Genomic DNA, 13,618 nt, shown 5'->3' on the forward strand with positions numbered 1-13,618 from the left:
GCCCAGAGCGCATAATACAAGAGAAGCGCAGGATCATTCAAAATGGCGCCACGGACCCCTTTGCCAGCTGGAACAGTCCTGTCAGCTTGAATCTATAAGCAGAATGTATACCCATTGTGGGGCTGATAGTCAAACACAATTTGTGTGAGGTGATAATGAGTTCATATGCCCCTAAATAGTAGGCTGTAACACAGGTGGCATATTTCCAAGTCCCACCCCCCACTTACTTGCCATCGCTGTAGAACATTAATAGGTAACTATCTTTTGTTGAATTTGTCACTAAATTTAAAAGGATTTGAAATGAGGCAGACATTCATGACAGTAAAATTAAAAACTTCAACGGGGCCGGGAGGAAAGCTGAGGGGCAACGTGCTTGTCTTGGAAGCAAAAAAAGCTGAGCAGCACGGGCCTGGTTTCTGCGCTTAGAAGCTGGACTCTGGCATGAAGCGTGATTTAACAGCCCCATTTCATTTTTTTTTAAACGTATATGGTTTGATGAGGCCTGAATTGGATACCCAGCAAACTTCGCTGTTAAGTTACTGGTCTAGATTGGAGGCAGGAAGGGTCCGGATTAAAACAGTCTGCCAAATAGACATAAAAGTCTGGGAGCAGAAATGGCAGAGGCAAAAACATTGAATTAATTTTGGGAATTGTTTCTCGTTTTGGTGAATAATATCAGTCTGTGCGCTCTACCCACTATTGTTCTGTTTGTAATGCTTTGGTTCTTTGTATTCATTTAATTCCGGACTGATCCAAGTTAGTTGGAGGTCAGTGGCTGCATGGCTCCGTAGAGACCGACATTCACCTATCGGTCTGTTAGGTAAATTAGAAGAAAGGGGTTTTCTATGTAAGCCTACGCGCATTCAAATAGACACTCCTTGCAAGTTTCCAATTCCGTCATAATTGTTAGATACACTCTTGTTGGTGATTAGGCATTTTCAGTGAAATTGTGCCGTATAAGTTTACTTATAAATGGCACACTTTCACTATAAAAATGATACTATGTGAAGACATTTTCTTTATGATGAATGTGAAATAATTAAATGAAAACATACTCATTTATAATCACCAACAAGTGTGTACCTAATAATTATGACGGAATTGGAAACTTGCAAGGAGTGTCTATTTGAATGTGCGTAGGCTTACATAGAAAACCCTTTCTTTTAGTCGGGAAAGCCATAGAATAAACAAACCGAGGGAAGTCTTCACAGCTAGAGGCCTTCTTCTAGACATCAAAATTGACCAATTTATCCAGGATACTCCCTGCGGCGTCCGGTCTCCTAACGATGCATTGAAATAAAAGTTGTTCATTTCGCAATAGTTGTGGGATAGTGAGCAGCCAAAAGGCGTGCTTTGACGAGCAGTAGCTGCTCCTGAATGCAATACCAGCGGAAGCTACCCGGTGCGCTGCATGCTTCCCGAGAGCCCACTCCATGTCCCATTTGCCGAAAGCGCATCGCTCCCTGCCCCCCACACCCACTCCCATCACTAGGTGAATGGCTTTTGTCCAAAGGAGACATTGACAGGGAAGTGCAGGTGGGAGACCATAGGCTCTGCATTAGCCTGGATTGCTAAAGTTCCCTATTGGGGGCCGGCGTAACTGGGAAATGATAGTAATGACCATGGTTTAGAAGTGAAGAATACTCAAATGAGCCCTAATTCTTTGCGTAAGGGGGAGCAATCGGCTATGTTATTAAAACAAGTGCTGTTGGATGACCATTTAAGGGGAAGAGAAAGTTGTGAGCAAAATTCTCAAATAGTGCGGAAAACCCTCAAGAACCAGGGTGACTTTTTTTTTTACAGCGGTGGCTCCACCCACAAAGTGCCCACTAGCTTTACCAGCTTAATTGGAGAATAAGCCTTTTTCAAATCGTTCCTTGTCAATGTACAGTTTTTAAAACTCTGGTTTCCTCCTTCTGCTGTAGGAAGCGCTTGGTCACAGAGGGAAGTGTTCAAGAGCCAGACTCAGCATTGCAAAACCCTCAAGTGCCACACAATGTCCTATCTTCCATCTCCAAGGACCAACCCTGCTTTTCTGGGCATGTGCAGTGGCTGGCACCTTTTTTTACACAAAGTGCGAGAGCCCTCCCTAAGAAACGGCTGATTCAAGGCAAAATATTATTCTTTCAGCCATAGCTTAATATCATGAAGGAATCATAACATTTCTGAGCACAATTATTAGTTTTAGCCACTGATCATACCTTATGCTAACAATATCACCATGGCAACCGTGGACCACCCCAGTACTCAAGGGCAAGGCAGCAGCCGCTGCTCACCCAAGGTCAGACTCTTCTAACTCCCTGATTATAATGTACAATGATGTGGTACTACCCCATTGGCCAATTTCTGGGCCATACGACCTGGTATAGCTCGTAAATAAAAAAAAGGCCTGGAATTCAGCCAATGAGAGGGGGGAGTTCTGTGATTCCCCCAGTCACCGCCGCTGGCTGAGATCTGCCTACCACACCACCCCACTTCTTGCTCAGGCTGCACCTGAGGGGCATGGCCTTACGAGGCCTGGGTACCAGAAATCTCCCACCCTCAACACCCACACGCGGCATACCTTACTGGGGTTAGGGGGCGATGGCTGATGGCTGATGCTTCAATCTTTTCCAAGCCACCTGGCAGACTGGCAGCCCGACTTCTCCCACTAACGCCCCGGGCTTGCTTCCATTACGTTGCTGGGCTGCACCTGGCAGGTTTACTGAACCCCCTAAGCCCCCCGCCCTCTCTGTACATCATGTTTCTACGTGGTTACTACAAACTAGCCAGTTCCCAGGAACAACTCAAGACCGATTGCTTTTTTAACCCTGTGAACCTTACATTTGTGTGGGTCATAATAGCTTCATCTACCTCCACCTCAGGCCTTACCTGGAGGTATGGGTCCGTAAACCTTGTTAAACGCCCTCACAACTGTCAGGCTTTCAACTCTGTTTTAGGGCCCATAACTCCTGGTACCGCCCTTGTGCTAGGTCTATAAAGTTTAATTAAGTCCCCCAGTGCATAAGTAAGGTACCCTGGGTGACCTGTGTGAGCATCTGAAAATTGTTATGGTCTTCCTTGTCTGAACGGCTTGACTTGCCGGGCTCCCGTCCCTCCGCGTCTCCTCCCTTCATGGTTCAGCCATCCCCCATAGGTATTTATACTCTTTTAAAAGCCCCTACCTTCCTTTATGATGGAATTACTTTTGTCGTATTCATTGGGGTTCCATTGTGTGAACATCTTTCCAGTGACCACGGAAATCAGTAGCATATTCAGACACATTGATTATTAGTGAATCGTCGACTGCTCTTTCCAATTCTCTATGCTGCGTGAAACTCCCTAATTAAAATATTTATCTCTAGACTCTACTGTGTGTGAGTAACAGAAAGTGCAAGTCAACGGTTCAAGTTTCAACCATTTACCATACTCATGGATGGGTTTGCGGAGTGCCTGCAGGACATGTTGAAAATATAATCAAAACAGGTTAATCTCTATGGTTGTACTAAGCATACAGTGTGTGAAGGAATGGACATGACGCCTATGATCACTAATCACTCCCTGAAACCCCCTGGAAAAGTGCGGCAGATCACCTCTACTTTTAATTAGTTCATATTGGACAGGCTATGTGCTGGCTAAACTCCCTCTGGTTCAGGGCCTCTCTTTACAACGTAAAACAAAAGGGGCCATTGATAAGGAAAAAGAGTGTTATGATGGATGGTGTGAAGAATCGAGGGATTCAATCACTTCCCACTAGGGGAGCCCCTTCCTGTGAGGGTGGGGAGGTGAGCACACTACACAACATTTCCACCAAAGGGTGGTGGTAAGCAAGACCTCAAAGGGAGAGACTCCCCTCTTGGGGATAACGTCTCCCTTTCCCATAAGGAACTCCCTTCTCATTATCCTCCAAAACCCAATACCACATCATTAATTGATAGGCCACTAGAATTCTCTTACATATGTTATTGTGATATAAAGACAGAGGAAAAGTTTCAGCTGGGTACTGTGAAGAGTAAGAGCCTAAGAGGAATAAATAATGCTTTTCTGTCAATCTCTGAGACAAAGAAGTTAAGAAGAGTTATGATGAAAGTGATACAAATACAAAGGAAGGACTTTCCTTAGACTCCGGGGAAGCCGCAGGACGGCGTGATATGGCCAGAAGAACAAGAACATGAGACTCAGGAGATTCAAACCAGCCGGATTGAGGATGCTGGGAGACACGCAAAGGAACAACTGCCAAGGAGAGGTAACAGCAGCCCGTGGATCATCTGACAGACTCCACAAAGTGTGTCAAAGTTCCAGGAGGAACACATGAGCAGGACCATAGCGGAGCCCTAACATTGGCGTGCTGGAAAGGTGAGATGCCAAAGACGTACTCGAGGAAGTCTGTTCAAGGAAAAATAACATGATTAGAGAACCGAAGCAGAAAGGTGATGGCCTGAAAGGGAAACAGGTGAAAAACCCTTTCATCGCTAATAACACCATCGGACACAAAACGCGTCAGAAAAGTGGCCAAAGAAAAGCTGGAGAGCCGCTCGGAGCAAACACAAAGAAGAAAGAGAGAATGCTGACCCGGTGACACAGACCCCTCTTCCCAGTGAGGGGTACCACAGTCAGAAGGGGTGAAAGTGATCCAGGGACTTATCATAATCGTCCCAGTGGTTAGCGAGATCAAAAGAGGAACAAGAGTCAAATAGAGACTTTACCTAGATATCTCAGTGTGGAGAAAACAAACCAAAGAAGAGAGGTTTGGGCCAAGCCTTGTGTTTAAACCTTAAAGGAGAGAGAAAGATTGTGAAGTGGAATGGACATTCAGAACTCAGACAATCACCAGCGAGAACCCTGAAAAAGGAGTCTAAAGAAATCAGGGAAATGGGACACAAGGGCCTTGGAAATCCCCTTGAAAGAATTGAAGAGTTTTTTTTTGCGAGAAATAGCAAGCGATTATTTAAACATCTCATATTGAGGAAAGCTTTGGCAAGAATCCAACCAGGGAAGGGAGTCATTCTCCTGTTTTTGTTTGTTTTTAGTAAAAGTGGTAGGGTCAGTTGGACTAGTTTCAGAAAGAGGACAGCCTTTTTCATTTGGACTCTAATCCCGACGGCAAGCTCCCTAGTTTAGTTGTGTTAGGTAGGGAAACCATTGGGATAGAGAAAGTTAGGCCTTTTCTTTATTGTTTTGGAACAAACCATTTGAAAATGGCACCTATTGGTCTGTCTCTTCCTTCTGACCTACTACGATGGGTAGCAAAATTTGTGACCGAGTGTTTCTAACAGGAACCTAGGGCCTCATTACAAGTTTGGAGGTAGCCATGCCCTTTATAAGGGCATGGCTACCTCCAAACTCAGGTTCGGGTTCCCTGAATGGGGAAAAACCGGGCCATTCCGACCTTGGAGGGCCCGGTATTTCCCCATTCAGGGAACCCAGACCAGGACCATCCCCATTCCCATTTGAGCCCCCATAGGGCTCAATGGGAATGGGGAGCATGCTAACAACGGGCCAGTTCATGACGGGCCCATTGTTAGCATGCTGGGCTGCTCGCAGGACCCGCTAAGGACGCCTGGTAAAACCAGGCGTCCAGAGCGGGTCCCGCGAGGTGACCTTGCAATGAGGCGGTAGGGGTTTAATGGTGCCGGCAGCTTTACCAGCGCTGTTAAACCCCTACCGCCTCACTCATAATGAGGCCCCTAGTGTCTGAGTCCGAATCCCTAAGTCTCAAGTCCAGTATGTCTATTCTCAAAGTCGGAGCATGTTTTCAAATCCAAAGTATTGTGGCCTAAAACAAGAAGCCACTGTCCCAGTCCCAGGGTTCCTGGAACGCACCTCTGATCTCCTGTGTAGTCCCTTCCAGGTTACTCCTTGGTCCATATAGTAGCAATCCAGGTTGCCTTAACTGGCTCTTAGAGGTTGTTGTGCCTTAAGCCTACCTGCAATAATGTATTATTATTATCAGGGTAACCCAAGATTACTATCCAGCAGTCCCCCCCCACTTCCCCCGCATGTCATGGTGCTTTCCATTTGAAAGTTATTCTAACCCACCAACCAAGGGTCAATCTCCTGGGCTTGAGACCACAGCTCTATCACGGTCTCTGTTTCTCTCTCTCTCTCTCTCTCTCTCTCTCTCTCTCTCTCTCTCTCTCTCTCTCTCTCTCTCTCTCTCTCTTCTCTCTCTCTCTCTCTCTCTCTCCCCCCCCCCCTCTCTCCATAGTCTGGTTAAAGCAATTCTTTGTCCGTAGGCCACATAAAAAAGGCAGCACCTGCGGATTCTAGAACAAAAGGACACACTCTGCAGGTGCAGCCTTTTGTAACCAGTGCTCTCCGAGTCCCTGTCGGGAACCCCCCCCCCCCCCCGAATTCCCAACCTCTGCGTGGCACCCTCTGCCCCTGTCCACCCTGCTCCTGCCCCTCCCCCAGTTACCTTCTGCTGGCTCTGTCCTCCAGCTTCCTGCTTCTTGCTCTGTGTGTGCTCTGGACGGTGCATCCCCGGAAGTCCAATGCAGAGCACACCACACTTTTGTGCACAACCGTTTGCGCCCCAGGCTTCCGCGGACCTGGCACCCAGAAGCCAAACGGGTTAAAGCACGCAGCAGAGGAGCAACAGCTCTTCACCCCTACCAACATGAGGTGGTTTTTGCAATCATCTGTGTCATAGCCACCAGCAGTATAGAGGTAAATCTTCTTTCCTTGATGGTCTCTGGCCCTGGCAAGTATGTGGTCCACAGGCCTTAGCAGATTCCCTGCAACATGTTTCCATCATTGTCTGACATATGCCATGAACTGAGTGATGGCTCTAGGCACTGAGCCTCCTGGCCTTCACCATTGTTCCTTTTCCTACTGCACCAACTCTCTGGGCCACTACTCTAACTCCCTCAGTCTCTGCTCCTCTCAGTGTACCTTTATAGCGTGCAGCCCATCCTATGCAGCTAAATTATACATTATAGTGATTGGGCCATTTCTGAATTAACTCTTGGCATCATGATTGGGCGGAATTTCTTTGTTCCACATCCCCGCTTAATGTGTTTCTCCTCTTATTATTATAATTCTCCTGTGTTTTGAATCACCCTTCCCTCCATGCACCTCAGGTTTATGGTCCTCAAGGAGGATGTCAGCCGAGGGCTTAAATATCTATGCCATCCTTTTCAGGTCATTCAGGTGTTTCATGGTGTTTGCCCTGCCTTGGAGACCCTGGCAAACACACGCACAGAGGTAAGGGAATGAGGGCCTTACGTGGATGCTTCCATTGAGGAACAAGCAGGATTGTTCCCTCATTACCGGTTAATAGGCCTGCATGAACTTTCACGCAACAAACCTGAATCACCCGAATCTTGAGCGATTTGTCAAGGACGAACTTTGGAATTACTTTTTGAAAAGTTTGTCTGAAGCTCCTATTCACTCTTGACAGCTTTCAAAGGGGCAGGAGGTAATTGCTGGTGGCAGGCTTAGACTTTTAGGCAAAGGGACGGATATTTAGAGTAGTTGTAGGAGGAAGGAGAGGGGGAGGTAGTGAGTGACTGGGGCTCAGTCACAGATTGAGAATAAGGTTTGGTTTTGCTTAGGCAGCACTGTATGACTCTTTCACTGAACTAAAGGGGATGAAGAACCCAGGTGCCCTTACGCCCAAGTGAGATATTAGGAGGCAGGCGACACACCAGTCCAAATCCATTCCTTGACGAGAGTGGGTGAGAAACCTGACATCAAGCGGCACCTGTGAGGAGGAACCGGGTATCCCTGAGGTAAACTTGCGGGAGTGTCTTCCTCGCATGATTTACCTTGAAGAGAACAACAGAAATTCAGGTGGGCAACGCACCAGTCAGTGTTTGTCTCTTGATGCAAGTGGGCGAGATATGTGCCATCGGGTGACACCTGGGAGGAGGAGTGGGAGGAGCAGGGAGTAATGGAGGGCAGCTTGTCGGAGGGTCACACTCATCCGATTTACCTGGTAGGGAGGAGCAGAGATTCAGGAAGGTAGGTCATGTACAATTGGACACATTTGGATCAGCAGATCAGCACCTGAACGAACGGAAGGCTCTGGCAGTTGTGCTGCTTGCCGAATTATTATTCCTGAAGCAGCACCTCCTTTGTGCACTGGGGAAGCCCGAATGGCACGTGGTCGATTGGGAGAATCCTCCAACTCAAGCTGTACTCCTCAATCACGACACTCGTGGATGTATGTAGCTGCTTTCTGAACCTCACCAACAAGTTGGTCTAACATCCTCATCAATACCATCCCTGGCTTTGGGGTGATGGCTCCCGCGCCATACCCTGGCATACCAGTCTGGAAACGGATAGGATACCTCAGGAGCAACACATTTGTCTTGGAAGCAAGACACCGCTGAGCAACACAGCTTTGAATCCCGGTCCCGTGCTTAGAGACTGGTCTCTGGTATTAAGCTTGTTATTTAAAAAAAGGAAGGCAGAGTTTGGGGCTCCTAAGGAAACATTGGGGAGAAAACCTATTTCCCAGGTTACTGTCTAGCCACTCTTGTTGTCAAACAAATCCATTTTACAGTGGAACATGCCTTCTTGCTAATAGTGTGTAGCAGTTCCATTACTTTTCTGCTCATGAAACCAAATTGAATGTGATCGTAGGAATACACCCATCTGGCCAATATTAACAAGCAATTGCAAAGCTTTATAAATGTAGAATGTACGATTTTCTTTTAAATCCCCATTACATCCAGAAAACGTATCCACTACATTTGTAAAGTCAGGCCTGTTGACTGTCCCGATGATAGTTATTATAGATTTGCAATGGAAGAAAGTTTCCATTTTCAGAATATCTGCCAGAATCCCAGCCTCATCCTTTGTTCTGCAGCCTAACTCGTGCTTTAATTTCTCTGAGCAGCATCTTTAGTGCATGCTTCAGAAATCAGCCAGGTCTCATTTGCAGTGCGGCTGTCTCACAAGCTGCGTTCACAGAATTAAGGCATAGCGCTCCAAACCTCCTCCCCTACAAGCAACTTTGCAAAACCTCATGGAAACCATTGCACTGTCTCGCTAAACACTAATCTGTAAGCATAACTGCCCCCTCTATAAAGTCATTTATAAATGCCTTCAGTACAGTGTATCATTGCATTGCATGCAGCAGCTCAAATTGGTAACACACAAGGAAAGCACACATAGCAACCAAGTTCCCCAGTGATATAAAGCACAGACACATTTGCTGTACTGTTTCATTACAAGCCACTATTCAAACCTGTCACGCAAGGAAAATGCACACTGCAAACATTTTCACCCAACGATATAAATGTAGTGATTCATCGACACACACATTTTCAATGTTGCAGCTCCATGTTTTCATGTACAATAACAAAGCACGATTGACAGATTTAGCACAGAAATCAGAGGCACAAATAACAGTAACTTTGTCAAGTGTGTCCTACAGTTTGAAGATTGTGCCCAAGAAACTTTCTTTTAGTTAAGAGGCAATGACCCAACGAAGGGCTGTCTCTGTAACATGGACAGGGTGGGACTGGGGCAGAAAATTGTTCTCGGGCACCAATACGAAAGTGGCCCACCGTTGCAAATGACAATTCATTCCTTTTGTGGCAGACTGTTTGAGTAGTACCCAAGGGAGAGGATTTTGATAAAACGTGATGCAAATGTTGCATTTTAAAGAATGTGCATTCGGTAACACTGGTCAAAACTACTACCGCATGGTGAAGTCACTCATGAAACTGACCCACATTGACCCAAAAAACAGGCACACACCAATATTTTGTGTTTTTGGCTCGGGCATGGGCCTATTGCCCTATCGGTCAGTCCCAGCCGATCATGGAGCCACAGCTTGTGTGGGAGCCTTGTTGAGTACTCTTTAACCACTTTGTAAGGCAGCGCAAATATTATAATAATCTCAATGTACCATACAGCATGGGGACATAAGACGCTTGCAAAAGCAACATTTAACAACACCCACCCCAAGCCACAGTTTCACTAACTTCTACAAAATGTCTGGCCCCATTGTAGAGCTTTCTTCCTGATGCACTCTTTCTGAATGATAGAACAGCTGACTGCCACCCCGGCATCCTGCTGACAGCAGAGCCCTTATGCACATGTACCGCTGCAAGAGTTCTGTTAGAGAGCTAAAGCTCTCTCTCCAGACCCAAAAATGTGAAGGTGGGTGCATTTTTCCCAGGGAATCTCACTACACGGTTTGCTGCATTTCCAATCAGACGTTTCCTAGAACAGGATGTAGACAGATAGGAGTCACACACAACAGCCGGCCCCCATGTACATTAAGGGACCAGGAAAGCTGGTGTGTGCCCCGCTGTGTCTGATATGGAAACACAGGCCTACATGCCTGGGGTTACAATGCAAACAAAGAAACAGCTCTAAAAAACCCGCAAAAGGCATTTTCTACCATTTTACCAACTCCCTACTTCATATTTCCAGCCGCCTTTAAGAGACCCAGCGTTTTTTTTTAATCCTGGGATAGTTAATGGACACAGGCATGCTGGGTTCTGCGTACACTTGTGTAGCACAGAAAAAAACAGTTTAACACTTTCCCCCCTCAGACTAAGCAAGTTAACAGATTGTCTCCCGTGTCAAGGTCGGCTATACTTAATCCAGGCCTTAACACGGCCCATGGGCACCCTAATTGTTACTGCAGTAGAAGGCCTCGCCGTTTTTGCACTGTACCAAGGATACAGGCAGATTTTACATTTCTCTATTCGCCAGGCATTTTAGGAACAGGAAAGGAAGCTGGGAGTAATCGGAGCAGTGAGGAAAAAAGCATGAGATCTGGGCAAAATGGAACTCAACATTCTGTGGAGAAAGTATCACTTCGACAGTTGGCTCTGCCCTCCCCATCCGGTCCAACCCCCCCCCCCCCCCCGCTGCATTGTGAGCACAAGGTGCATTTTTCAGACATTCAAAACGCTGTGCTTTCCAGAAAGAGGACTAGAATTGTCCCAGGGCGACTGCAACCTTGAATAAAGTCGACCATCATTCACGTGTCCTTGACCCCAAAAATCAGGATTCTGCCTTTTCATCATGGCCAGAAGCAATTACGCGTGGTAGTCATGGAGAGAGCACAGGGTATTAGCATGATCTATGTGTACTTTGTAAGAACAACACGGATTTCTAGCCCAGCGTGCAGACGGGCTCAGAAACATCTGTTTTCATCATAAAGTCATCTGCGTAGGAAGGCCGAGGGAAGCGGTTTTAGGGGTTTGCAGTTCCTCCAGAAGACCAACCAGGCTGGCGGGCCGGCCTCGAGGACCTTGATCCTCAAAGCACACGGATACACCTTAATTCAAAGGCTGAACCCAACTGTTCACCCACTTGTCTAAGTTTGTTGTTCTGATGGAGCGGCATAGAGAAGAAGGGGGTCGAGCCTAGAAGTGCCCCTTTGGCTGCCATTTTAGGACAGCCATTTTGTGTTGGGTGAGTGGGAGCTCAGGCAAAGGTCAGAGATCACCTCAGCTGGAAACAACCTCCCTTATATCAAGTGGCCAAAGGTAAAAAAACTCCCCGGATCTGACTGTACCCCGCCACCTACAGACCTTTGGTTGATATTTGATTTTATTAATTTATTTGAAAGGATATATCAAGTACAATGTCGGATCGAAATAAAAGCACAGGGTACTTTTTCAAAACAAGAAGGACCAAAAGTGGATAACATTAAAATTCAATAGAAACCTTGTTACCTGCGTAAAAGGGAATTAGCCGTTAGTACTTGAACCAGCCTAACAAACTCTGACTCACTCACCCTTCCAAAGTTTCTCTCATCAAAGATCTCATAATGAGTATTGTGTTAGCATTAACACAATGAGGCATTTAAAGTAGCTCGTATCTTAATTTACCGCCCAATTAGGGATTGGGATTGCATGTGATGTTTATAGTGTTTGGGGATGATAGAAATTAACACACGCGGTAGCTAACAGATATATATTACAGGGCCTGCGGTAGCGGCCCTACAGTTATGCTTAAGTTGCTTAACCCACAGGAAGAGCATTTTCTGGGTGGCTTATAACGTTGCAGCCCACAGACGAATCCTCACCAAACTTTGCAAAACAAAAGCATATGTCCCGCCAGAAATGATTCTGCGAAGAGTGGTGCGGTTTTTTCAAGGGGGGGGGGGGCAAAGTTTTATGGGTGGTTCCAAAATATGTGCGTACTTTCACCAAATTTGCGCCAGGAGAAGCGGCCTGGTCCAGACAGCTGGCTTTTGTAAATTTAGTGTAAATCCATCCAGCAGTTTACTTTTTAAAATGGCCAAAAAATAGGCAAAAATAAGTAGTGATATCTGGGTCCGGTCTTCAGACTCACTTCCCTTTTTGGTCCGTGGACACCCCCCTCGACCAATCAGGATATGGCATGATGCCTGCAGACATTGGATGGGCCCACTGTTTGGATGGCGAAAAGCATGAGGTGTGTAACATTTGTTAAAAGGTCACCATACTGGATCCGCAGATAGCCGCCAGTGTCTGCGTACAGCGCAGTGGGGAAAAGTCTGCAAAACACAATTGGGGTTATTTGGTGGTCGAAAGAGTGTCTGGAGGATGTGGGAGGTGGAATATGATATTGAGCTGTTTTACTAGGTGAAAAAAGAGGGTGCGGTGCCGCCCAATCCACGGAAAGCACAGTAGTCCACGGACAGCGCTGAGATCGAACAATTTGGAAAGCACATTTGGGGTTATTTGATGGCTGAAACAGGGCATGGAAAGGGTAGGGGAGTGGAATGAAGAAAATATGGAGTTGTTTTTCTAGGTGAAAAAGGGGTGTGCAGGTGCTGCTGAGTCCACGGTCACCTCTTACTGTCCGTGGACATTATATGGATGGCAGGGGTTTCTGGGTGAGTTTTGTTATTTGGAGGTGTATTGTATGTACTTGTTATATGGTTCAAATCTATTGTGGTGGTTGTGGCAGTGTTCAGATTCCCAAAAATCTGGCTACTGGCAACACATAGTATAGTCATATGTGTATAGTAATTATAGGTAATTCAGGGGAAGTATACAGTATTTGTAATATGGTGGAATGATATAATTAAAGTGTATATAATATTTATGATTGCACTATGATTGCGGATAGTGCTGCTTGATGTCTCATCCACCTTTCATACAGTGAACCATTGTATCCGTATTAAATGGTTTTCCTCAGTAACCACCCTTTCCAGCTGCAACTGGGTTGCTTGTACTCCACCACCTCACTGTGCACTTTCAGTGCATTCTTTAATACATGAAGTACTTCACGATAGGTCTCCTAATCACCTCTGACATGCTGCTACCAACATTGTGAACACAATCCCCTGTAACCTTTTATGACAATTTAATATGTGATTTCATCAGTGATGTCATAAATGACATTTGTGATGTCATCTTTGATGTCCTGGGTGTTAGTCTTAGCAGTGCACGGCGGTGGCACGAGCTATGGTTGCTTAGCTTACCATAACTGTCAAATTTCTGAGGTTTTTCGGGTCTACTTGTAACCATAACGTCCCTTTAACAATGTTTTTTCACTGAATATATATGAAATTCTTCAGATAATTATTTTGAAATTTTGAATTATGTGAATTCTACATTTTGATTACACTGCCTTTAGAGTGTCTCTGAGGTTTACCCATGTGATTTATTATTTGATTACTTGATAACATCCACTGACACACCAGTTTACCCCATTAGCTGTGATTTTCCTACCT

General features: G+C 45.9%; 1 protein-coding gene across 2 annotated transcripts in view; it reads left to right on the plus strand.

The window, feature by feature from the left end:
* The window catches only part of ADAMTSL3 (ADAMTS like 3), a 1,638,295-nt gene that overhangs the window by 701,807 nt on the left and 922,870 nt on the right, over positions 1–13,618 (plus strand). The gene's annotated exons all lie outside the window — the stretch shown is intronic.

This window comes from Ambystoma mexicanum, chromosome 11, assembly GCF_040938575.1.
Source record: "Ambystoma mexicanum isolate Mex_15411 chromosome 11, UKY_AmexF1_1, whole genome shotgun sequence".
NCBI classification, from domain to species: Eukaryota; Metazoa; Chordata; class Amphibia; order Caudata; family Ambystomatidae; genus Ambystoma; species Ambystoma mexicanum.